This window comes from Narcine bancroftii, unplaced genomic scaffold, assembly GCF_036971445.1.
Source record: "Narcine bancroftii isolate sNarBan1 unplaced genomic scaffold, sNarBan1.hap1 Scaffold_165, whole genome shotgun sequence".
NCBI lineage: Eukaryota > Metazoa > Chordata > Chondrichthyes > Torpediniformes > Narcinidae > Narcine > Narcine bancroftii.
Window position 1 is genome coordinate 1,185,002 of NW_027211900.1, and position 24,387 is coordinate 1,209,388.

The 24,387-nt window shown below is 48.4% G+C and overlaps 1 long non-coding RNA gene across 1 annotated transcript in view; it reads right to left on the reverse strand.

Annotated features, from left to right (window-relative positions):
• The window catches only part of LOC138750540 (uncharacterized), an 82,436-nt gene that overhangs the window by 54,681 nt on the left and 3,368 nt on the right, over window positions 1-24,387 (reverse strand). Inside the window, exon 2 of the long non-coding RNA XR_011349381.1 lies at window positions 15,825-15,953. This is a non-coding gene — a long non-coding RNA (uncharacterized lncRNA). The remainder of the gene's footprint in view (window positions 1-15,824; window positions 15,954-24,387) is intronic.

The window sequence follows — 24,387 nt, forward strand, 5'->3', positions numbered from 1 at the left end:
AAGTGGGGAATCGTGGGGAGTTCTGCAGAACAGTGGGGACACAAAGGGAGCAGGGGGTAAGGATTTGAAAAACTGGACCGTGGGGAGCTTTGCAGAAAAGAGGTGGAACAAAGGAAGCAGGGGGAACGGATTGGAAAAAATGGGGAACCGTGTGGAAAAATGTTGAACAGAGGCGAACCAGAGGGAGAAGGGGGAACAGATTAGAAAAAATTTGGAGAACCGTGCGGAACACTGCAGAACAGTGAGGAACCAAAGGGAGCAGGTGGAACAGATTGGAAAAAGTGGGGAACCGTGTGGAAAAAGGCAGAACAGTGGGGATGCAAAGGAAGCAGGGGGAACAGATTGGAAAAAGTGGGGAACCGTGTGGAAAAATGCAGAACAGTGGGGAACCAAAGGGAGCAGGAAGAACAGATTGGAAAAAGTGGGGAACCGTGAGGAACACTGCAGAACAGAGGGGAACCAAAGGGAGCAGGGGGTACAGTTTGGAGAAGTGGGGAACTGTGGGGAACAATGCAGAACAGAGGGGAACCAAAGGGAGCAGGGGGAACAGATTGGAAAAAGTGGGGATTCTTGGAGAGATCTGCAGAACAGAGGTGAACCAAAGGAAGCAGGGGGAACGGATGGGCAAAAGTGGGGAACAGTGTGGAAAAATGCAGAACAGAGGGCAACAAGAGGTAGCAGGGGAAACAGATTGGAAAAAATGGGGAAACGTGGGGAACACTGCAGAACAGAGGGGCACCAAAGGGAGCAGAGGGAACGCATTAGAAAACTGGGGAACCGTGGGGAACACTGCACGACAGAGGGGAACCAAAGGAAGCAGGGGGAACGGATTGTAAAAAGGTTGGCCGATGGGGAACACTGTAGGACAAAGGGGAATCAAAGGGAGCAGGGGGAACTGATTGGAAAAAGTGGGGAACTGTGGGGAACACTGCAGAACAGAGGACAAACAAACGGAGCAGGGGGAATGGATTGCAAAAAGTTGGTAAGCGTGGAGGACACTGCAGAACAGAGGGGAACCAAAGGGAGCAGGGGGAACAGATTGTAGAAAAGTGGGGAACCATGGGGAATGCTGCTGAACAGTATGAAAACAAAGCAAGCCGGGGGAATGGTTTAGAAAATGTGGGGAACCGTGGGGAAAACTGCAGAACAGAGTGGAGCCAAAGGAGCAGGGGGAACAGAATGGAAACAGGGTGAACCGTGGGGAACACTGCAGAACAGAGGGGAACCAAATGGAGCAGGGGCAACGGATTGCCCCACGGAAGGACAGAGGGGAACCAAAGGGAACAAGGGGAACAGGTTGGAAAAAGTGGTGTCCCATGGGTAACACTGCAAAGCAGAGGGGAACCATAGGGAGCAGGGGTTACAGGATGGAAAAAAATGTGGAGTATCGTGGGGAACACTGCAGAACAGAAGAGAACCAAAGGGAGCAGGGGGAACAGATTGGAAAAAGTGGGGAACCGATTGGAAAAAGTAGGGAACAGTATGTAAAAATACAGAAAGGTGGGGAACCAAAGGGAGCAGGGGGAACAAATTGGAAATGGTGGAGAACTGTGGGGAACACTGCAGAACCGAGGGGAACCAAAGGGAGCAGAGGGAACGGATTGGAAAATGTGGGGAACCGTGGGGCATACTGCAGAACAGAGGTGAACCAAAGGAAGCAGGGGGAACGGATTGGAAAAGGCGGGGAACAGTGTGGAAAAATGCAGAACAGAGGGCAACCAGAGGTAGCAGGGGAAACAGATTGGAAAAAGTGGGGAACCGTAGGGAACACTGCAGAACAGAGGGACACCAAAGGGAGCAGAGGGAACGCATTGGAGAACTGGGGAACCGTGGGGAACACTGCACGACAGAGGGGAACCAAAGGAAGCAGGGGGAACTGATTGTAAAAGGTTGGGCCGATGGGCAACACTGTTGGACAGAGGGGAATCAAAGGGAGCGGGGGAACTGATTGGAAAAAGTGGGAAACTGTGGGGAACACTGCAGAACAGAGGGAAACAAACGGAGCAGGGGGAATGGATTGCAAAAAGTTGGTAAGCGTGGAGGACACTGCAGAACAGAGGGGAACCAAAGGGAGCAGGGCGAACAGATTGTAAAAAAGTGGGGAACCGTGGGGAACGCTGCAGAACAGTATGAAAACAAAGCAAGCCGGGGGAATGGTTTGGAAAATGTGGGGAACCGTGGGGAAAACTGCAGAACAGAGGTGAACCAAAGGGATCTGGGGGAACAGATTGGAAAATGTGGGGAACCGTGGGGAACACTGCAGAACAGAGGGGCACCAAAGGGAGCAGAGGGAATGCATTGGAAAAAGTGGGGAACCGTGGGGAACACTGCAGAAAAGAGGTGGACCAAAGGAAGCAGGGGGAACGGATTGTAAAAAGTTGCGCCGATGGGGAACACTGTAGGACAGAGGGGAATCAAAGGGAGCAGGGGGAAATGATTGGAAAAAGTGGGGAACTGTGGGGAACACTGCAGAACAGAAGGCAAACAAACGGAACAGGGGGAATGGATTCCAAAAAGTTGGGAACCGTGGAGGACAATGCAGAACAGGGGGGAACCAAAAGGAGCAGGGCAAACAGCTTGTAAAAAAGTGGGGAACCATGGGGAACGCTGCAGAACAGTATGAAACCAAAGCGAGCCGGGGGAATGGTTTGGAAAATGTGGGGAACCGTGGGGAAAACTGCAGAAAAGAGTGGAGACAAAGGAGCAGGGGGAACAGATTGGAAAAAGTGGGGAACCGTGGGGAACACTACAAAACAGAGGGGAACCAAACGGAGCAGGGGCAACGGATTGCAAAAAGTTGGGAACACTGGAGAACAATGAAGGACAGAGGGGTACCAAAGGGAACAAGGGGAACAGGTTGGAAAAAGTGGTGTCCCATGGGTAACACTGCAAGGCAGAGGGGAACCAAAGGGAGAAGGGAGTACAGTATGTAAAAAAATGTGGAGAATCGTGGGGAACACTGTAGAATAGAGGGGAACCAAAGGGAGCAGGGGGAATGGAATCGGAAAAAGTGGGGAAGCGTCGGGAACACTGCAGAAGAGATGAGAACCAAAGGGAGCAGGGGGAACAGATTTGAAAAAGTGGGGAACCGATTGGAAAAAAGTAGGGAACTTTGTGGAAAAATGCAGAGAGGTGGGGAACCAAAGGGAGCAGGGTGAACGAATTGGAAAAGGTGGAGAACTGTGGGGAACACTGCAGAACAGAGGGGAACCAAAGGGAGCAGAGGGAACGGATTGGAAAAAGTGGAGAACCTTGGGGCACACTGCACAACAGAGGGGAACCAAAGGGATCAGGGGGAACAGATAGGAAAAAATTGGGGAACTGTGAAAACACTGCATGACAGAGGGGAACCAAAGGGGACAGGAGGTACATGTTGGAAAAAGTTGGGAACCGTGAAGGACACTGCAGGACAGAGGGGAACCAAAGGGAGCAGGGCGAACAAATTGTCAAAAAGTGGGGAATCGTGGGGAACACTGCAGAACAGTATGAAACCAAAGCGAGCCTGGGGAACAGTTTGGAAAATGTGGGGAACCGTGGGGATCCTGCAGAACAGAGGGGAACCAAAGTGAGCAGGGGAACGGATTGGAAAAAGTGGGGGACCGTGGGGAACACTGAACAATAGAGGGGAACAAAAGGGAGCAGGGGAAATGGATTGGAAAAAGTGGGGAACCGTGGGAAACACTGCAGAACCAAAGGGAGCAGGTGGAATAGATTGGAAAAAATGTGGAGAACCATGGGGAAAACTGCAGAACAGAGTGGAGCCAAAGGAGCAGGGGGAACAGATTGGAAAAAGTAGGGTCCCATGGGGAACACTGCAAGGCAGAGGGGAACCATAGGGAGCAGGGGCTGCAGGTTGGAAAAAATGTGGAGAACAGTGAGGAATCAAAGGGAGCAGGGGGAAAAGATTGGAAAAAGTGGGGAACCGTGTGGAAAAATGCAGAACAGTGGGGAACCAAAGGGAGCAGGGGGAACAAATTGGAAAAAGTGGGGAATCGTGGGGAGTTCTGCAGAACAGAGGTGAACCAAAGGAAGAAGGGGGAACTGATTGGAAAAAGTGGGGAACAGTGTGGAAAAATACAGAACAGAGGGGAACCAGAGGTAGCAGGGGAAACAGAATGGAAAATGTGGGGAACCGTCGGGAACACTGCAGAACAGAGGGGCAGCATAGGGAGCAGAGGGAACACATTAGAAAAAGTGGGGAACCGTGGGGAATACTGCACGACAGAGGGGAACCAAAGGAAGCACGGGGAACGGATTGTAAAAAGGTGGGCCCATGGGGAACACTGTAGGACAGAGGGGAATCAAAGGGAGCAGGGGGAACTGATTGGAAAAAGTGGGGAACTGTGGGGAACACTGCAGAACAGAGGGCAAACAAACAGAGCAGGGGGAATGGATTGCAAAAAGTTGGGAACCGTGGAGGACAATGCAGGACAGAGGAGAAACAAACAGAGCAGGGGGAATCGATTGCAAAAAGTTGGTAAGCGTGGAGGACACTGCAGATAGAGGGGAACCAAAGGGAGCAGGACGAACAGATTGTCAAAAAGTGGGGAAGCGTGGGGAACACGCCAGAACAGTATGAAAACAATGCGAGCCGGGGGAATGGTTTGGCAAATGTGGGGAAACGTGTTGAAAACTGCAGAACAGAGTGGAGCCAAAGGAGCAGGGGGAACAGATTGGAAAAAGTGGGGAACCGTGGGGAACACTGCAGAACAGAGGGGAACCAAACGGAGCAGGGGGAATGGATTGCAAAAAGTTGATAATTGTGGAGAACATGGCAGGACAGAGGGGAACCAAAGGGAACAAGTGGAACAGGTTGGGAAAAGTGTGGTCCCATGGGTAACACTTCAATGCAGAGGGGAACCATAGGGAGCCGGGGATACAGGATGGAAAAAAATGTGCAGAATCGTGGGGAACACTGCAGAATAGAGGGGAACCAAAGGGAACAGGGGGAACAGATTGGAAAATGTGGGGAAGCGTCGGGAACATTGCAGAACAGAGCAGATGCAAAGGGAGCAGGGTGAACAGATTGGAAAAAGTGGGGAACCGATTGGAAAAAGTAGGGAAGCGTCGGGAACACTGCAGAACTGAGGAGAACCAAAGGGAACAGGGGGAACGGATTGGAATAAGTGGGGAACCATGGGGGACACTGCATGACAGAGGGGAACCAAAGGGAGCAGGAGGTACAGGTTGTAAAAAGTGGAGAACCGTGGTGAACACTGCAGCACAGAGGGGAAACAAAGGGAGCAGGGGAAACGGATTGCAAAAAGTGGGGCCCAAGGCGAACACTGCATGACAGAGGGTAATCAAAGGGAGCAGGGGGAACCGATTGGAAAAAGTGGGTAACTGTGGGGAACACTGCAGAACAGAGGGGAACCAAAGGTTGCAGGGGGAACGGATTGGAAAAAGTAAGGAACCATGGGGGATACTGCAGGGCAGAGGGGAACCAAAGGGAGCATGGGAACAGAATAGAAAAAATTTGTAGAACCGTGGGGAAAACTGCAGAACAGAGCGGAACCAAAGGGAGAAGGGGGAACAGCTCGGAAAAGTGGAGACCCGTGGGGAACAATGCAGAACAGAGAGGAACCAAAGGGAAAAGGAGGAACGGATTGGAAAAAGTGGGGAATCGTGGGGAGTTCTGCAGAACAGTGGGGACCCAAATGAAGCAGGGGGAACGGATTGGAAAAAGTGGGGAAACGTGTGGAAAAATGTTGAACAGAGGCGAACCAGAGGGAGAAGGGGGAACAGATTAGAAAAAATTTGGAGAACTGTGAGGAACACTGCAGAACAGTCAGGAACCAAAGGGAGCAGGTGGAACAGATTGGAAAAAGTGGGGAACCGTGTGGAAAAATGCAGAACAGTGGGGAAGCAAAGAAAGCAGGGGGAACAGATTGGAAAAAAGTGGGGAACCGTGTGGAAAAATGCAGAACAGTGGGGAACCAAAGGGAGCAGGAAGAACAGATTGGAAAAAGTGGGGAACCGTGAGGAACACTGCAGAACAGAGGGGAACCAAAGGGAGCAGGGGTACAGTTTGGAGAAGTGGGGAACCGTGGGGAACAATGCAGAACAGAGGGGTACCAAAGGGAGCAGGGGGAACAGATTGTAAAAAGTGGGGAGTCGTGGAGAGATCTGCAGAACAGAGGTGAACGAAAGGAAGCAGGGGGAACGGATTGGCAAAAGTGGGGAACAGTGTGGAAAAATGCAGAACAGAGGGCAACCAGAGGTAGCAGGAGAAACAGATTGGAAAAAGTGGGGAACCGTGGGGAACACTGCAGAACAGAGGGGCACCAAAGGGAGCAGAGGGAAAGCATTGGAAAATTGGGGAACCGTGGGGAACACTGCACGACAGAGGGGAACCAAAGGAAGCAGGGGGAACGCATTGTAAAATGTTTGGCCGATGGGAAACACTGTAGGACAAAGGGGAATCAAAGGGAGCAGGGGGAACTGATTGGAAAAAGTGGGGAACTGTGGGGAACACTGCAGAACAGAGGGCAAACAAACGGAGCAGGGGGAATGGACTGCAAAAAGTTGGTAAGCGTGGAGGACGCTGCAGAACAGAGGGGAACCAAAGGGAGCAGGGCGAACAGATTGTAAAAAAGTGGGGAACCGTGGGGAACGCTGCTGAACAGTATGAAAACAAAGCAAGCTGGGGGAATGGTTTGGAAAATGTGGGGAACCGTGGGGAAAACTGCAGAACAGAGTGGAGCCAAAGGAACAGGGGGAACAGATTGGAAAAAGTGGGGAACTGTGGGGAACAGTGCAGAACAGAGCAGAACCAAAGGGAGCAGGTGGAACAGATTGGAAAAAGTGGGGAACCGATTGGAAAAAGTAGGGAACCGTGTGGAAAAATGCAGAAAGGTGGGGAACAAAAGGGAGCAGGGGGAACGAATTGGAAAAGGTGGAGAACTGTGGGGAACACTGCAGAACAGAGGGGAACCAAAGGGAGCAGAGGGACCGGATTGGAAAAAGTGGGGAACCATGGGGAACACTGCAGGGCAAAGGGGAACCATAGAGAGCAGGGGGTGCAGGTTGGAAAAAATGTGGAGAACAGTGAGGAATCAAAGGGAGCAGGAGGAACATATTGGAAAAAGTGGGGAACCGTGAAGGATACTGCAGGACAGAGGGGAACCAAAGGGAGCAGGGCGAACAGATTGTAAAAAAGTGGGGAATCGTGGGGAACACTGCAGAACAGTATGAAACCAAAGCGAGCCGGGGGAACAGTTTGCAAAATGTGGGGAACCGTGGGGATCACTGCAGAACAGAGGGGAACCAAAGGGAGCAGGGGAACGGATTGGAAAAAGTGGGGAACCGTGCGGAACACTGAACAATAGAGGGGAACCAAAGGGAGCAGGGGAAATGGATTGGAAAAAGTGGGGAACCGTGGGAAACACTGCAGAACCAAAGGGAGCTGGAGGAACAGATTGGAAAAAATCTGGAGAACCATGGGGAAAACTGCAGAACAGAGTGGAGCCAAAGGAGCAGGGGGAACAGATTGCAAAAAGTGGGGTCCCATGGGGAACACTGCAAGGCAGAGGGGAACTATAGGGAGCAGTGGGTGCAGGTTGGAAAAAATGTGGAGACAGTGAGGAATCAAAGGGAGCAGGGGAACAGATTGGAAAAAGTGGGGAACCGTGTGGAAAAATGCAGAACAGTGGGGAACAAAAGGGAGCAGGGGGAACAAATTGGCAAAAGTGGGGAATCGTGGGGAGTTCTGCATAACAGAGGTGAACCAAAGGAAGAAGGGGGACGGATTGGAAAAAGTGGGGAACAGTGTGGAAAAATGCAGAACAGAGGGGAACCGGAGGTAGCAGGGGAAACAGATTGGAAAAAGTGGGGAACCGTGGGCAACACTGCAGAACAGAGGGGCACCAAAGGGAGCAGGAGGTACAGGTTGGAAAAAGTGGGGAACCGTGGGGAACACTGCATAACAGAGGGGAACCAAAGGGAGCAGGAGCTACAGGTTGTAAAAAGTGGGGAACCGTGGAGAACACGGAAGGACAGAGGGGAACCAAAGGGAACAAGGGGAACAGGTTGGAAAAAGTGGTGTCCCATGGGTAACACTGCAAGGTAGAGGGGAACCATAGGGAGCAGGGGGTACAGTATGAAAAAAAATGTGGAGAAACGTGGGGAACACTGTAGAATAGAGGGGAAACAAAGGGAGCAGGGGGAACGGATTGGAAAAAGTGGGGAACCATGGGGGACACTGCAGGGCAGAGGGGAAGCATAGGGAGCTGGGGGTACAGGTTGGAAAAATGTGGAGAACCGTGAGGAAAACTGCAGAACAGTGAGGAACCAAAGGGAGCAGGGGGAACAGTTTTGAAAAAGTGGGGAACCGTGTGCAAAAATGCAGAACAGTGGGGAAACAAAGAGAGCAGGAGGAACACATTGGAAAAAGTTGAGAACAGTGTGGAAAACTGCAGAACAGAGCGGAACCAAAGGGAGCAGGGGGAACAGCTCGGAAAAGTGGGGACCCGTGGGGAACAATGCAGAACAGAGAGGAACCAAAGGGAGCAGGGGGAACAGATTGGAAAAAGAGGGGAACCGTGTGGAAAAATGCAGAACAAAGGGGAACCAAAGGGAGCAGGGGGAACAGATTGGAAAAAGTGGGGAACCGATTGGAAAAAGTAGGGAACCGTGTGGAAAAATGCAGAAAGGTGGGGAACCAAAGGAAACAGGGGGAACGAATTGGAAAAGGTGGAGAACTGTGGGGAACACTGCAGAACAGAGGGGAACCAAAGGGAGCAGAGGGACCGGATTGGAAAAAGTGGGGAACCGTGGGGAACACTGCACGACAGAGGAGAACCAAAGGGATCAGGGGGAAGAGGTAGGAAAAAATTGGGGAACTGTGGAAACACTGCATGACAGAGGGGAACCAAAGGGAACAAGGGGAACAGGTTGGAAAAAGTGGGGTCCCATGGGTAATACTGAATGACAGAGGGTAATCAAAGGGAGCAGGGGGAACCGATTGGAAAAAGTGGGGAACTGTGGGGAACACTGCAGAACAGAGGGGAACCAAAGGGAGGCAGGGGGTACAGGATGGAAAAAAATGTGGAGAATCGTGGGGAACACTGCAGAATAGAGGGGAACCAAAGGGAGCAGGGGAATGCATTGGAAAAAGTGGGGAAGCGTCGGGAACACGGCAGAACAGAGGAGAACCAAAGGGAGCAGGGGGAACAGATTGCAAAAAGTGGGAAACCGATTGGAAAAAGTAGGGAACCGTGTGGAAAAATGCAGAAAGCTGGGGAACCAAAGGAAGCAGGGGGAACGAATTGGAAAAGGTGGAGAACTGTGGGGAACACAGCAGAACAGAGGGGAACCAAAGGGAGCAGAGGGAACGGATTGGAAAAAGTAGGGAACTGTGGGGAACACTGCATGACAGAGGGGAACAAAAGGGAGCAGGAGGTACAGGTTGGAAAAAGTGGTGAACCGTGGAGAACACTGGAGCACAGAGGGGAACAAAAGTGAGCACGGGAAACGGATTGCAAAAAGTGGGGCCCAAGGCGAACACTGAATGACAGAGGGTAATCAAAGGGAGCAGGGGGAACCGATTGGAAAAAGTGGGGAACTGTGGGGAACACTGCAGAACAGAGGGGAACCAAAGGGAGCTTGGGAACAGATTACAAAAAATTTGGTGAACCGTGGGGAAAACTGCAGAACAGAGCGGAACCAAAGGGAGCAGGGGGAACAGCTCGGAAAAGTGCGGACCCATGGGGAACAATGCAGAACAGAGAGGAACCAAAGGGAGAAGGGGAAACAGATTGGAAAAAGTGGGGAATCGTGGGGAGTTCTGCAGAACAGTGGGGACCCAAAGGGAGCAGGGGGAAAGGATTCGAAAAAGTGGACCGTGGGGAACTCTGCAGAAAAGAGGTGGACCAAAGGAAGCAGGGGGAACGGATTGGAAAAAATGGGGAACCGTGTGGAAAAATGTAGAACAGAGGCGAACCAAAGGGAGAAGGGGGAACAGATTAGAAAAAATATGGAGAACCGTGGGGAACACTGCAGAACAGTGAGGAACCAAAAGGAGAAGGGGGTACAGGATGGAAAAAAATGTGGAGAATCGTGGGGAACACTGCAGAATAGAGAGGAACCAAAGGGAGCAGGGGGAACGGATTGGAAAAAGTGGGGAAGCGTCGGGAACGCTGCAGAACAGAGGTGAACCATAGTGAACAGGGGGAACGGATTGGAAAAAGTGGGGAACCGTGTGGATCACTGCAGAACAGAGGGGAACCAAAGGGAGCAGGGGAACGCATTGGAAAAAGTGGAGCAGCGTCAGGAACACTGCAGAACAGAGGAGAACCAAAGGGAGCAGGGGGAACGGATTGCAAAAAGTTGGGAACCGTGGAGAACACGGAAGGACAGAGGGGAACCAAAGGGAACAAGGGGAACAGGTTGGAAAAAGTGGTGTCCCATGGGTAACACTGCAAGGCAGAGGTGAACCATAGGGATCAGGGGGTACAGTATGTAAAAAAATGTGGAGAATCGTGGGGAACACTGCAGAATAGAGGGGAACCAAAGGGATCAGGGGGAACAGATAAGAAAAAATTGGTGGAGCTGTGAAAACACTGCATGACAGAGGGGAACCAAAGGGAACAGGAGGTACAGGTTGGAAAAAGTGGGGAACCGTGGGGAACACTGCAGAACAGTATGAAACCAAAGCGAGCCGGGGGAACAGTTTGGAAAATGTGGGGAACCGTGGAGATCACTGCAGAACAGAGGGGAACCAAAGGGAGCAGGGGAACAGATTGGAAAAAGTGGGGAACCGTGGGGAACACTGAACAATAGAGGGGAACCAAAGGGAGCAGGGGAAATGGATTGGAAAAAGTGGGGAACCGTGGGAAACACTGCAGAACCAAAGGGAGCAGGTGGAACAGTTTGGAAAAAATGTGGAGAACCATGGGGAAAACTGCAGAACAGAGTGGAGCGAAAGGAGCAGGGGGAACAGATTGGAAAAAGTGGGGTCCCATGCGGAACACTGCAAGGCATAGGGGAACCATAGGGAGCAGGGGGTACAGGATGGAAAAAAAAGGGAGAAATGTAGGGAACAATGCAGAATAGAGGGGAACCAAAGGGAGCAGGGGAAACGGATTGGAAAAAGTGGGGAAGCGTCGGGAACACTGCAGAACAGAGGGGAATCAAAGGGTGCAGGGGGAACAGATTGGAAAAAGTGGGAAACCGTGAGGAACACTGCAGAACAGAGGTGAACCAAAGGGAGCAGGGGGTTCAGTTCGTAAAAGTCGGGAACCGTGGGGAACAATGCAGAACAGAGGGGAACCAAAGGGAGCAGGGGGAACAGATAGGAAAAAGTGGGGAATCGTGGGGAACACTGCACGACAGAGGGGAACCAAAGGGATCAGGAGGAACAGATAGGAAAAAATTGGGATCTGTGAAAACACTGCATGACAGAGGGGAACCAAAGGGAGCAGGAGGTACAGGTTGGAAAAAGTGGGGAACCGTGGAGGACACTGCAGGACAGAGGGGAACCAAAGGGAGCATGGCGAACAGATTGTAAAAAAGTGGGGAACCGTGGGGAACACTGCAGAACAGTGGGGAACCAAAGTGAGCAGGGGAACGCATTGGAAAAAGTGGGGAATCGTGGGGGACACTGCAGAACAGTGAGGAACCAAAGGGAGCAGGGTGAACAGATTGGAAAAAGTGGGGAACCGTGTGGAAAAATGCAGAACAGTGGGGAAACAAAGGGTGCAGGAGGAACAGATTAGAAGAAGTGGGGTACCGTGTGGAAAAATGCACAACAGTGGGGAACCAAAGGGAGCAGGGGGAACGGATTGGAAAAAGTGGGGAAGCGTCGCGAACACTGCAGAACAGAGGCGAACCAAAGGGAAGAGGGGGAACGGATTGGAAAAAGTGGGGAACCATGGGGGACACGGCAGGGCAGAGGGGAACCATAGGGAGCAGGGGGTACAGGTTGGAAAATATGTGGAGAACTGTGAGAAAGACTGCAGAACAGTGAGGAACCAAAGGGAGCAGGGGGAACAGATTGGAAAAAGTGGGGAACCGTGTGGAAAAATGCAGAATAGTGGGGAACCAAAGGGATCAGGAAGAACAGATTGGAAAAAGTTGAGAACAGTGGGCAACACTGCAGAACAGAGGGGAATCAAAGGGTGCAGGGGGAACAGATTGGAAAAAGTGGGGAACCGTGAGGAACACTGCAGAACAGAGGTGAACCAAAGGGAGCAGGGGGTACAGTTCGGAAAAGTGGGGAACCGTGGGGAACAATGCAGAACAGAGGGGAACCAAAGGGAGCAGGGGGAACAGATAGGAAAAAGTGGGGAATCGTGGGGAGTTCTGAAGAACAGAGGTGAACCAAAGGAAGCAGGGGGAACGGATTGGAAAAAGTGGGGAACAGTGTGGAAAAATGCAGAACAGAGGGGAACCAGAGGTAGCAGGGGAAACAGATTGGAAAAAGTGGGGAACCGTTGGGAACACTGCAGAACAGAGGGGCACCAAAGGGAGCAAAGGGAACGCATTGCAAAAAGTTGGGAACCGTGGAGAACACGGCAGGACACAGGGGAACCAAAGGGAACAAGGGGAACAGGTTGGAAAAAGTGGGGTCCCATGGGTAATACTGCAAGGCAGAGGGGAACCATAGGGAGCAGGGGTACAGGATGGAAAAAAATGTATAGAATCGTGGGGAACACTGTAGAATAGAGGGGAACTAAAGGGAGCAGGAGGAATGGTTTGGAAAAAGTGGGGAACCGATTGGAAAAAGTTGGGAACCATGTGGAAAAATGCAGAAAGGTGGGGAACCAAAGGGAGCAGGGGGAACGAATTGGAAAAGGTGGAGAACTGTGGGGAACACTGCAGAACACAGGGGAACCAAAGGGAGCAGAGGGAACGGATTGGAAAAAGTGGGGATCCGTGGGGAACACTGCAGGACAGTATGAAACCAAAGAGAGCCGGGGGAACAGTTTGGAAAATGTGGGGAGCCGTGGGGATCACTGCAGAACAGATGGGAACCAAAGGGAGCAGGGGAACACATTGGAAAAAGTGGGGAACCGTAGAGAACACTGCAGCTCAGAGGGGAACCAAATAGAGCAGGGGGTAATGTGGGTAATAATTGGGGAACAGTGAGGAACAATGGGGAACAGTTGGGGATCAGTGGGGAACAGAGGGAAAAAGTCGGGAACAGTTGTGGAACAGTGGAGAACAAATGGGAAACAGTGGGATAAATGGGGAACAGTACGGAGCATTGGGAAAAATGGGGAACAGGTTGGAACAGATGCAGAACAGTGGGGAACAGTGGAGAAAAGTAGGGTACAGTGTGGAACCCAGGGGTACACTGCAGAATAATGGGGAATGGAGGGATTATTGGGAAGTGGGGGGAACAATGAGGAAAAGGGAACAGTGGGGAACACTGCAGAACAGACGGGAACAAAGGGGAACAGTGGGGAACAGATGGGTAACAGTGGGGAACAGATGGGTAACAGCTTGAGAATAATGGGGAACATATGGGGAACTAACGGTGAATAGTGGGGAACCTTGTAGACCAGGTGTGAAAATGCTGGGAAACAGATGGGATTGATGGGGAACAGGTGAAGAATAGTGGGGAACAGTGAAGAACTGTGGGGACCAGATGTGGAATATTAGGGTACAGTGGGAAAAATGGGGGAAAGTGGGGAACAAAGGGGTACAGTGCAGAACAGTTCAGGAACAGCTGGAAAATAGAGAGGAACATTGGGGAGCAGGAGTAATAGTGTGGAACAGACGGTAAACAGTGGAGAAAGGGGGTAACAGTGAGGTACAGATGGAAAAGGGATGGGGAAGTGATGGGGAACAGTGAAGATCCATGGGGACCAGGTGGGTAACTGCTGGGAAACAGTGAGGAACAGTGGAGAACCATTTGGGAACAATGAAGAACTGTGGGGAACTGTGAAGGACAGTGGGGAAAAGTGGGGAACAGTTAGTACAGTGGGGAACATAGAGTCACATTGGGGAAGAGTGGGGAACACTGGGGAAATGTTGAAGACTGTGGGGAGCTGTGGATAATTCTGGGGGGCAGTGGGAAACAAATGGTGAACAGTGGAGATCTGTGGAAAACAGTGTGGAAAAGTGGGGCACAGATGGGAAAGAGTTGAACATTTTGTGGGCAAAAATGTGGTACAGTGGGTTACGGTGGGGGGATTGTTGGAGAACAGTGCAGAACATTGGGGAATATGGGGAACATTGGGGAACAGATGGTGACTGATGTGGAATATAGGGGAACAGTTGGGAACATTGTTGAACAGTAGGGAATAGTGGGAAAATGGGGAAAAGTGGGGAAAAGGAGGAACTGTGGGGAACAGTCTGGGAATCGAGGGTAACAGGTGTGAAACAGTAGAGAACAGTGGGAAAAATGGGAAACAGTGTGGAACAGAGGGAGAAGAGTGTGGAATAGTGGGGTATACTGCAGAACAATGGGCAATGGAGGGGAATATTGGGGAGAAGGGGGGAACAATGAGGAAAGGGGAGCAGATGGGAACAGTGGGGAACACTGCAGGAGAGATGAGAACAGAGAAAACAAAAGGGAGCAGGGGGAACAATGGGGAACGGATGGGGAACAGTGGGGAACCATGGGGAATAGGTGGGAAACTGCTGGGAAACACTTGGGATTGGTGGGGAACAGTGGGAAAAAGTTGGGGAACAGGTGAAGAACAGTGGGGAACAGAGGTGAACTGTGGAGAACAGATGTGGAAGAGTGGGGATTAGTAGGAAAAATGGGGAACAGTTGGAGAACAGTGGGACACTGATGGGGAACAGTAGGGAAACATGGGGAAGAGGTGGGAAACTGCTGGGAAACAGTTGAGATTGGTAGAAACATTGGGGAACAGGTAAGGAACAGTGGGGAACAGTGAAGAGTTGTGGTGAACAGATGTGGAACAATAGGGTACAGTGGGAAAATGGGGTACAGTGAGGAAAATTGGGATAAATGGGCAAGAGTGGGGAACAGTTTGGAAACAGCTGGAAAACAGTGAAGAACTGTGGGGAACAGATGTGGAACAGTAGGGAACAGTGAGAAAAATGGGTAACTTTGGGGAACAGTTTGGGAACAGCTGGAGAACAGTGGGGAACAGTGAAGAACTGTGGGGGAACAATGGGGAACAGAGGGGAAGAATGAGTAACAGTGGGGAACAGAGGGTAACAGTGGAGAGCAGTGGGGAACATTTGGCGAACATTGGAGAATGTGGGGAACAGTGGTAAAAAGTGTTTGACAGGTGGGGAACAGTGGGGAACCGTGGGGAACACGTAAAATTGTTGGGGAACTGTACTATGGAGGGCAACAGCTGGGAAAATTGAGGAATGTAAGGAAGGAAAGGGGAACAGTGGAGATCTCTGCGGAACAGTGGGCAACAGAGGGGAATAGTGGGGAGCAGTGGGGAACGGATAGCGAACTGTGGAGAATGGGAGAACAGTGGAGAACAGTGGAGAAAAGTGGGGAACAGATTGGGAAATGAGGGGAACAGTGGGGGACCATGGAGAACAGTGGTGAAACGTGGGGAACTGGTGGGAAACAGCAGGCAGAACAATGGAGAACAGGTGTGGAATAGGTGACGAACAGTGGGAAACAGTTTAGAACAGATAGGGAACTGATGGGGAACTCTGGGGACTTGTGGGGACTGTTGGGAGGGCAGAAAGGTACATATATACAGATTTGAAATATGCATTTGGAGTGGTACACACATTTAGGAAAATTTGGAAAGAACGAGGGATGATAACAACAAGATGAAAAGAACTGGCTCATGAGCAACTAACTGAAAAAACTTTGGAAGCATTAATCAAACCAGAAAGAATTGCCACAGTACATGTACCAGGTCATCAGAAGGGGAACTCACCAAAAGCACGAGGAAATCGGATGCCTGATGAACTGGCCCGACAAGCGGCACGATCAGGAAAAGTACATCCACCTGATGGCTCTGATACCTCTCAGAGAAGGGCTGAAGAAGGTCCTATCTTTTCCCTCCCTGAAGAAGAAAAAAATGGAAAAGATGGGAGCAAAGAAGACGGAAAATGGTGGCTCCCCAATGGAAGACAATTGTTAAATAAAGAAATCACCCAGCAGATACTAGGGGAACTGCACTCATGCTCCCACCGGGAGTGCAAGCACTGTGTGATGCATTCTTACAAACTTATGCCTGCAGAGGAGTCTATATCCTAGCAAGACAGGCAGTGAACCGCTGTGTGATCTGTTTAAAGGTTAATAAGAAAGTTATAAGAAAGTTATGAAAGCTATGCCTGGAGGAGTACCACCTTTAGCAATCTGGCCATTTCAGCGGATACAAGTGGATTTCACCAAACTCCCTAAGGTCCAGCGATGGAAATTTCTACTAGCAGTAGTGGACCATTTCACGAGATGGGTTGAAGCGTTCCCCACCGTCAATGCCACTGAACAAGCATATAATTCTGGAAAAAATTGTACCCCGATATGGAATAGCCGAATCCATCAATTCAGATCAGGGAAAGCACTTCGCTTCTAAAATTTACAGCCTGGTCTGTGAAACCTTAGGGATAAAATGGAAGCTGCATACTCCAAGGCATCCAGAGTGGAACAAATGAATGCCACTTTAAAAATGCAAATTACATAACTAAAAGAAGAGACTAAATTACCCTGGACCAAGTGCTAACCAATAACTCTTCTCAGAATTCGGACAGCCCCATGACAAAACATTAATATCCCCTTACGAGATGTTATTTGGACTCCCATATTTGGGGCGGATAGAAGGAATACCTACAGTCAAAAATAATGATGTGTTTTTAAGGAATTATCGACTGGCAGTTTCTCGTTCTCTTGCAGATTTAAAAGCTAAGCGTCTGCTGGTGCAGAGCCCTCCTCTGCATTTCCCTATCCACTCTGTGAATGCTGGTGACTGGGTCCTGATCAATTCGTGGAAAGAAGAAAAGCTTCAGCCCTGGTGGAACAGACCATATCTAGTACTATTGACCACAGAAAAATCAGACTGAACAAAGGAAAAGGGGTGGACACATGCTAAAAGTTAAATAAATGGGCCCCAACAGTATCAGATAGATGTTTTCGCTGTAAGAAGGAAACGGGAACAACAGTATATTTCAATTTGGGCATGTGAGAAAGTGGAAAAGTTTTGGGAAGATCTAAATCAGGTATTAAATAAAATCACAAAAAATAACATATCAAAAAATCCAGAGATTTTTCTTCTAAATAATATAAGAAGTAAAGAACGTGGCCTCGATTTGTATGAAGCGCAAAAAAGATTTATTACGATAGCCTTAGCTGTAGCAAAAAAATGTACAATGTCAACCTGGAAATCAGAAGATAGCCTGGGAATACAGCAATGATACATGGAAATGAATAAATGTATTGAATTGGAAAAATAACATATAATTTAAGAAATAACATCACAGTATTCGAACAAATTTGGGAACCGTACATGGAACACAAAAGAGAGGTCCTACCGCAGACCACCACCTCTTGAAATGACAGAATGAGAAGTAGACGAAATGAACTGACCCAGTGTGTAAAAGTAGATGACACAATTTTCTTGACTATTTCATTGTGTGATAACATTGTTTAATGGGTTTATTGTATTGTATATGTTGAATGTTTAGTGGGTGGGGAGGGGGGTGGGACACTATATATTCAAGAGGGAAACGTTTGTGGGTATTTTGGTGAATATGGCTCATAGTGTGAAGAAAAAAAACTTTAAAAAAAGAATAAAGGGACCTGTGGTCCCACCACCAGCCACAGAAAGAAGGAAAGAGGAGTAAAAAGGAACAGAAAAGAAAACTACAATAATGAAACTTTTGCGCTTACTATTTCAATTTGACTTATACATATCATAACTTTGCGTGTTAAACCTAAAAATTATTTTATCTCTCTATGTACTAATTATGCTAAGAACCAAAATCAAACAGATTGTTGGGTTTGTGCGAAAATACCACACCATGGCAAGTCAGGAGTCCCCTTAGTAGCAATCCCTCTCTCCCTACACAAATTATTTGATATATAGATCTTGCCGAGCAACAGTGATCCAACCATTGAAGATAAATACAAAGGGTGGTCAATACGACCAAAACCAACAAAGTCACCAACTCCTCAGTCTGGAGAGATGCTTCCTTTTGAGAAACCAACTAGAAGTTTCCAATTTCATGAAGAATTAGACCGTCACACGACTGTGAATCCCACACCCGGTAAATGGCACATATTGGGTGTGTGGACGTAAAATTTATTCATGGTTACCTGGAGAAAAGGAATGTTGGAATCGGACAAAAGGATTTATATTGACCTGTACACCTAAAGGTTGGAGTGGATTTTATTACCTGGCATACTTAATTCCCCATGTCCGTGAACTTAACCAGCTACCTGTACTAGGCTTGTCCCATGGGAAAAGCAAAAGGGTGACTGAAGGAGATCGTCTCATGTGGAGGTTTTTCCCAACATATGGAGCTGCACAAAGTGCGGTTGAGATTCAAAAATAGCAGCCACCCTAGATGAACTAGTAAATAATACGAACCTGGTACTTGGGGAAGTCCAATCCCAAGTCTGGGCAATAAATACAGAAATGGCCACCATGCAACTTACAGTCCTCCAAAAATGCATGGCCCTTGATTTTATTTTGACAGAGAAAGGGCTTTAATTGTTTCTGAATGTTACACATACATCCTGGATGAATCAGCTAATATCTCGGATTTGGTGGTCCATATTAAAAAGTGTAGAGAGAAGATCCAGGAGACTAGAGATAAATATAAAAAAGGAGGTGATTGGACATGGGGAGATTGGAATTTCGGAGGTTAGGGGCCATGGTTAATGTACTCTGCTATATCTGGCTGAATGATTCTAGTGGGCTTATTGATTGGATCAGCCATCCTACGATGTTTTATCACAAGATCCATTTGCTCAGCTACTGGAGCGAAGCAGGTGGTATTAAAAAAATCCCATGGCAGATGAACAACGACAAATTCAACTCATGTTACAATTTGAGGAAACAAAAGGTGAACAATAATGCAGTTTAATCAGAAATACATGATAACGAGAAAAAAGGAGGAATTGTGAAAAACGGTTGAATATGATTAAACTCGCACCATTCTGTGAAAAATGATGGAATGCAAAGTATGTCGATAAGAGCTTGAGAGAAGACAGTACTAGCCAGTGGGCCCCTTCTTATCTCAAGCCCCAAGGATGCAAGGAACTGGTTCAGGTTGGTGCAGTGACCTAAGGTCGTCTATAGCTCGTACTGCGATTGCCTCATAGAGACATGAACAGGCAATGTATGAAGAGGGAAGAACTGAGTGATACCTGGATTGATGGAAGGGAGAAGGAGAATGATATAATGTATTGGGATTCTGATTGGAAGAAGGTAAATGAAGGTGGGGTGATGTTGAGCATGGGACTGTACAAAAGAGTGATGATTCTGAACTTCCAGTGTGTCTCCAGACCAGGGACACCCGACTCTGCAGACTCGAAATAAAGATGAACCTGTTCTTCAAAACTTTTATCTCCAGAGTAAGGATTGTGAACACTTTATATTTCACGGTGGGGAATGGATGGTGAACAGTGGCGTAGTGTGAGAAACAGTGTGGAAAAGTGGGGCACAAGTGGAAACAGATGAGCTTCTGCTGGTCAACAATGGGGAACCAGGGTGTACATTGGGGAACAGTGCGGAACATTGTTCCCCACTGTTCTCCTTTCCTCGTTCCCTCCCACTCCCCACTATTCCCCTCCGATCCCCATTTTTCTACAGTGTTCCCCACGCTTCCACAATCTTCTCCAGCTGTCCCCCCGGTTCCATACTTTTCCCCATGGTTCCCTACTTTTCCCCACTGTTCTGCATTATTCCCACTGTTCCCCACTTTTGCCCTCTGTTCCCCATTTAACCCACTGGTCCCCATGAACTGTTCTGCACTGTTGCCCATTTTTCCCAATGTTCTCCACTGTACCCCATCTGTTCCCCATATATACCTGTTCCCCAGAGGTTCACACCTGTTCCTGACTATTCCCCACAGTTCCCCACTTTTCCTTTCTGTTCTCCACTGTGCTCCTCTGTTCCCCAACAGGGGGAAGAAAGAGGAGCAGTGGGGAACAGAGTGGCACAGTGGGGAGCAGTTGAGAACAGGTGACGAACAGTGGAGAACTAGCGAGTAACAGTGGACAAATGTTGGTAACAGATGGGGAACAGAAGGGAAAAGTCAGGAACAGTGGGGAATAGTTGTGGAACAGTGGGATAAATGTGGAACGGAGACAGCTGGAGAACAGTGGGGAACAGGGTGGAACAGATGCAGAATAGTGGGGAAAAATAGGGAATAGTGTGGAGCAGGGGGTTCAAATGGAGAACAGTGGGGAACTGTGGGGAACAGTGGGAAGCAGATTAGGAAATGATGGGGAACACTATGAACCCATGGGGAACAATGTGAACACTATGGAACAGTGGGGAACAGTGAAGAACTAAGGGAAGAGGGGAAGAATGAGGAACAGAGGGGCACAGTGGAGAGCAGTGTAAAACAGAGGGGAAGATTGTGGAAAATGGGCAACAGGGCAGAAACATAGAAGATCAGAGCAGGAGTAGGTCATTCGGCCCTTCGAGCCTTCTTCGCCATTCAATGAGATCATGGCTGATCTTAAATTTCAGTACCCCGTCCCTGCCTTCTCTCCGTAACCCCTAATTCCCTTATACTGAAGAAATATATTTAATTCCCTCTAAATATATTCAATGAACCTGCCTCTACTGCTCTGTGTGGCAATGAATTCCACAGATTCACCAGCCTCTGGGTAAAGAAATTCCTCCTCATCTCGGTTCAAAATGGTTTGCCTATTATCCTCGAACCATGGCCCCGGGTTATGGACTCCCCCACCATTGGAAACATCCCTTCCTCATCCATTCTGTCCAGTCCTGCCAGAACTTTATATGTCTCTATGAGATCCCCTCTCAATCTTCTAAACTCCAGCGAGTACAATCCCAAATTGTGCAATCTTTCCTCAGAAGTTATTCCTGTCATTCCAGGTATAAAGCCTGGTGAATCACCTTTGCACTCCATTGCAAGAATAGAAAAGGCGACCAAACGTGCACACAATACTCCAGGTGTGCTCTCACCAGGGCTCTGTACAATTGCAGTAAGGTATCCTTATTCCTATACTCAAATCCTCTTGATGTGAAGGCGAACATACCACTTGCCTTTTTAACCGCATGCTGTACCTGCATGCTCGCCTTCAGTGACTGGTGCACAAGAACCCCTAGGTCTCTCTGCACTTCCCCATCTCCCAATCTATTGCCATTCAAATTGTAATCTGCCCTCTGGTTTGTGTTACCAAGGTGGATAACCTCACATTTATCCACATTGTAGTGCATTTGCCATGTATCTACCCAGTCCCCCAATTTATCCAAATCACACTGGAGCTTCCTGACCCCCTCTTCAGTGCACACAACCTCTCCTAGCTTAGTGTCGTCTGCAAATTTGGAGGTATTACATCCAATCCCCTCATCCAGATCATTAATGTAAATTGTGAACAGCTGGGGTCCCAGTACAGATTCCTGTGGCACCCCACTGGTCACCGCCTGCCACTCAGAAAATTAGCCGTTTATCCCAACTCTCTGTCTTCTATCTGCCAGCCAGTTATCAATCCACATAAATACCTTCCCCCCACAATCCCATGAGCCTTGATTTTGCATGCCAGTCATTTATGTGGAACCTTATCGAAGGCCTTTTGGAAATCCAGGTACACCACATCCACTGGCTCTCCCTCATCTATTTTACCTGTCACCATCTCAAAGAATTTCAATAGATTTGTCAAGCACAATTTACCTTTTGTAAATCCATGTTGATTCTCTCCGATCCCTTCTCTGCTAGTCATATGCTCCGCTATTACATCCTTAATAATGGATTTCATCATTTTGCCCCTTACTGATGTAAGGCTCACCGGCCTATAATTCTCCGCTTTTTCTCTACCCTTTTTTTAAATAGTGGGGTAATATTAGCTACCCTCCAATCCATGGGTACTGATCCTGAGTCTCTTGAGTTCTGGAAACTAATTTTTAAAGCATCTGCTATCTGAAGGTCCACTAGAATGTAGATTATCAGGCCCTTGGGATTTATCGGCCTTCAATCCCTTCAATTTTCCCAAGACCATGTCCTTAGAGATACTGATTTCTTTCAGCTCCTCCCTTGCATTAGTGTCTATGTTTCCCAACATCCTTGGGAGGTTATTGTATCCTCTCTTGTAAAAACGGAACTAAAGTAAGAATTTAATTGGTCTGCCATTTCCTTATTCCCCATTATATATTCCCCTGATTCTGACTGCAAGGGACCTACTCTGGATTTCACCAATCTTTTCCTCTTGACATATCTATAAAAGCTTTTGCAGTTGGTTTTTATGTTTGCCGCAAGCTTACTTTCATAATTTATTTTTGCCCTCTTGATTAATCCCTTTGTCCTCCTTTGCTGCATCTTGAACTGTTCCCAGTCTTCGGATTTGGTACTTTTTTTGCCCAATTGATATGTTCTCCCTTTGGACCTAATGCTGTCTCTAATTTCCCTTGTTATCACCAGTTGAGTCACTTTTCTTGGTTTATTTTTATGCAATTCTTCCATTAGATCTTTGAATGCTTTCCATTGTCTATCCACCGTCACCCCCCCCCCCCCACCATAAACCACCCAATCAATCTTACTCAACTCCCGTCTCATACAATCATAATTCTCTTTATTTAAATTCAGGACCTTAGTCTCGGTGATAATTTCTTCACTCTCCATGTTGAGTGAGAATTCGATCATATTGTGATCGCTCCTACCCAAAGGGCCTTGTACAACAAGTTTGCTGATTAGGCCCTTTTCATTGCATAATACCCAGTCTAAAATGGCCTGCTCCCAAGTTGGTTCCTCGACATATTGGTCTAGATAACCGTCCCGTAAACATTCAAGGAATTCCTCCTCCTCAGTATTTTTACTAATTTGACTAGTCCAATCGATATGTAAATTAAAGTCTCCCATAATGACAGCTGTTCCCTTATTGCACGTTTCTCTAATTTCCCTTATTATGCCTTCCCTCACCTCTACATTACTATTTGGAGGCCAATATACCACCCCCACTAACATTTTCCACCCCTTGCTATTCCTCAGTTTTACCCATATAGATTCCGTATCTTCCGAGTTAATAACCTTCCTGTCAATTGTGTCGGTTCCTTCTCTCACCATCAAAGCTACCCTACCCCCTTTTCTTTCTTGTCTACCCCTCCCAAATATTGTATACCCCGGGATGTTAAGTTCCCAGGCTTGCCCACCTTGCAGCCATGTTTTGTAATCCCAATCAAATCGTATTTGTTTGTCTCAATTTCCACAGCCAATTCATCTACCTTGTTCCGAATGCTTCTTGCATTAAGATATAAAGCCTTCAGATTTGCTTTTTTCACCCTCCTTGCTCTTTCTGATTTTTACTTTCGCTGCCTAACCCAACTTTTCCTATTTTATCTTTCCTGTCCTTTGCTTATCATACAGGTTCCCATCCCAGTGCCAATTAGCTTAAACCACATCCGACGGCTGCACCAAACCTAGCTGCCAATACATTGATCCCTTTTGAGTTTAGGTGTAACCCATTCTTTTTGTAAAGGTCATGCCTTCCCCAAAAGATAGCCCAATGGTCCAAGAAGCCAAAACCCTGTCTTTTACACCAGCCCCTCAGCCACACATTCACTTGTCTTCACCTTGCATTTTTGTCCTCACTTGCACTTGGCAGAACAGATGCAGAACAGTGGAGAAAAGAACGGAACAGTGTGGAACAGGGGGTCAGCTGGAGAACTGTGGGGACAGATGGGGAACAGAGTGGACCCATGGGGTACAGTGGGTAATTCTGGGGAGCAGTGGGGAACAGATGGTGAACAGTGGAGAACTGTGAGAAACAGTGTGGAAAAATGGGGCACAGATTGGAAACAGAGGAGCATCTGATGGGCAACAATGGGGAACCATGGGGTACAGTTGGTAACAGTTGGGATCTGTGGGGAACAGTGGGGAAGAAATGTGGAACAGTAGGGAAAAGTGGGAGAAATGGAGAACAGTAGGGAACAGAGGGCAACAGTGGGGAATAGATTGGGAACAGCTGGAGAAAAGTGGGGAACAGTGAAGAACTGTGGGGAACACAGGGTAACAGGGGAGAGCAATGGGGAACAAAAGGCGAACATTGGAGAACGTGTGGAACATTGGTCAAAAGTGTGTGACAGGTGGAGAACAGTGAGGAACAGTGGGGAACAGTTGGGGAACAATGGTGTATTGAGGGCAACAGTGGGAAAAATTGATGAATGGATGGAAGAGATGGGAAAAAGTGGGGATCACTAAGGAACAGTGGGGAAAAGTGGGGATCACTAAGGAACAGTGGAGAACAGGGGTGAATAGTGGGGAGCAGTGGAAAACAGATAGCGAACTGTGGAGAATGGGGGAACAGAT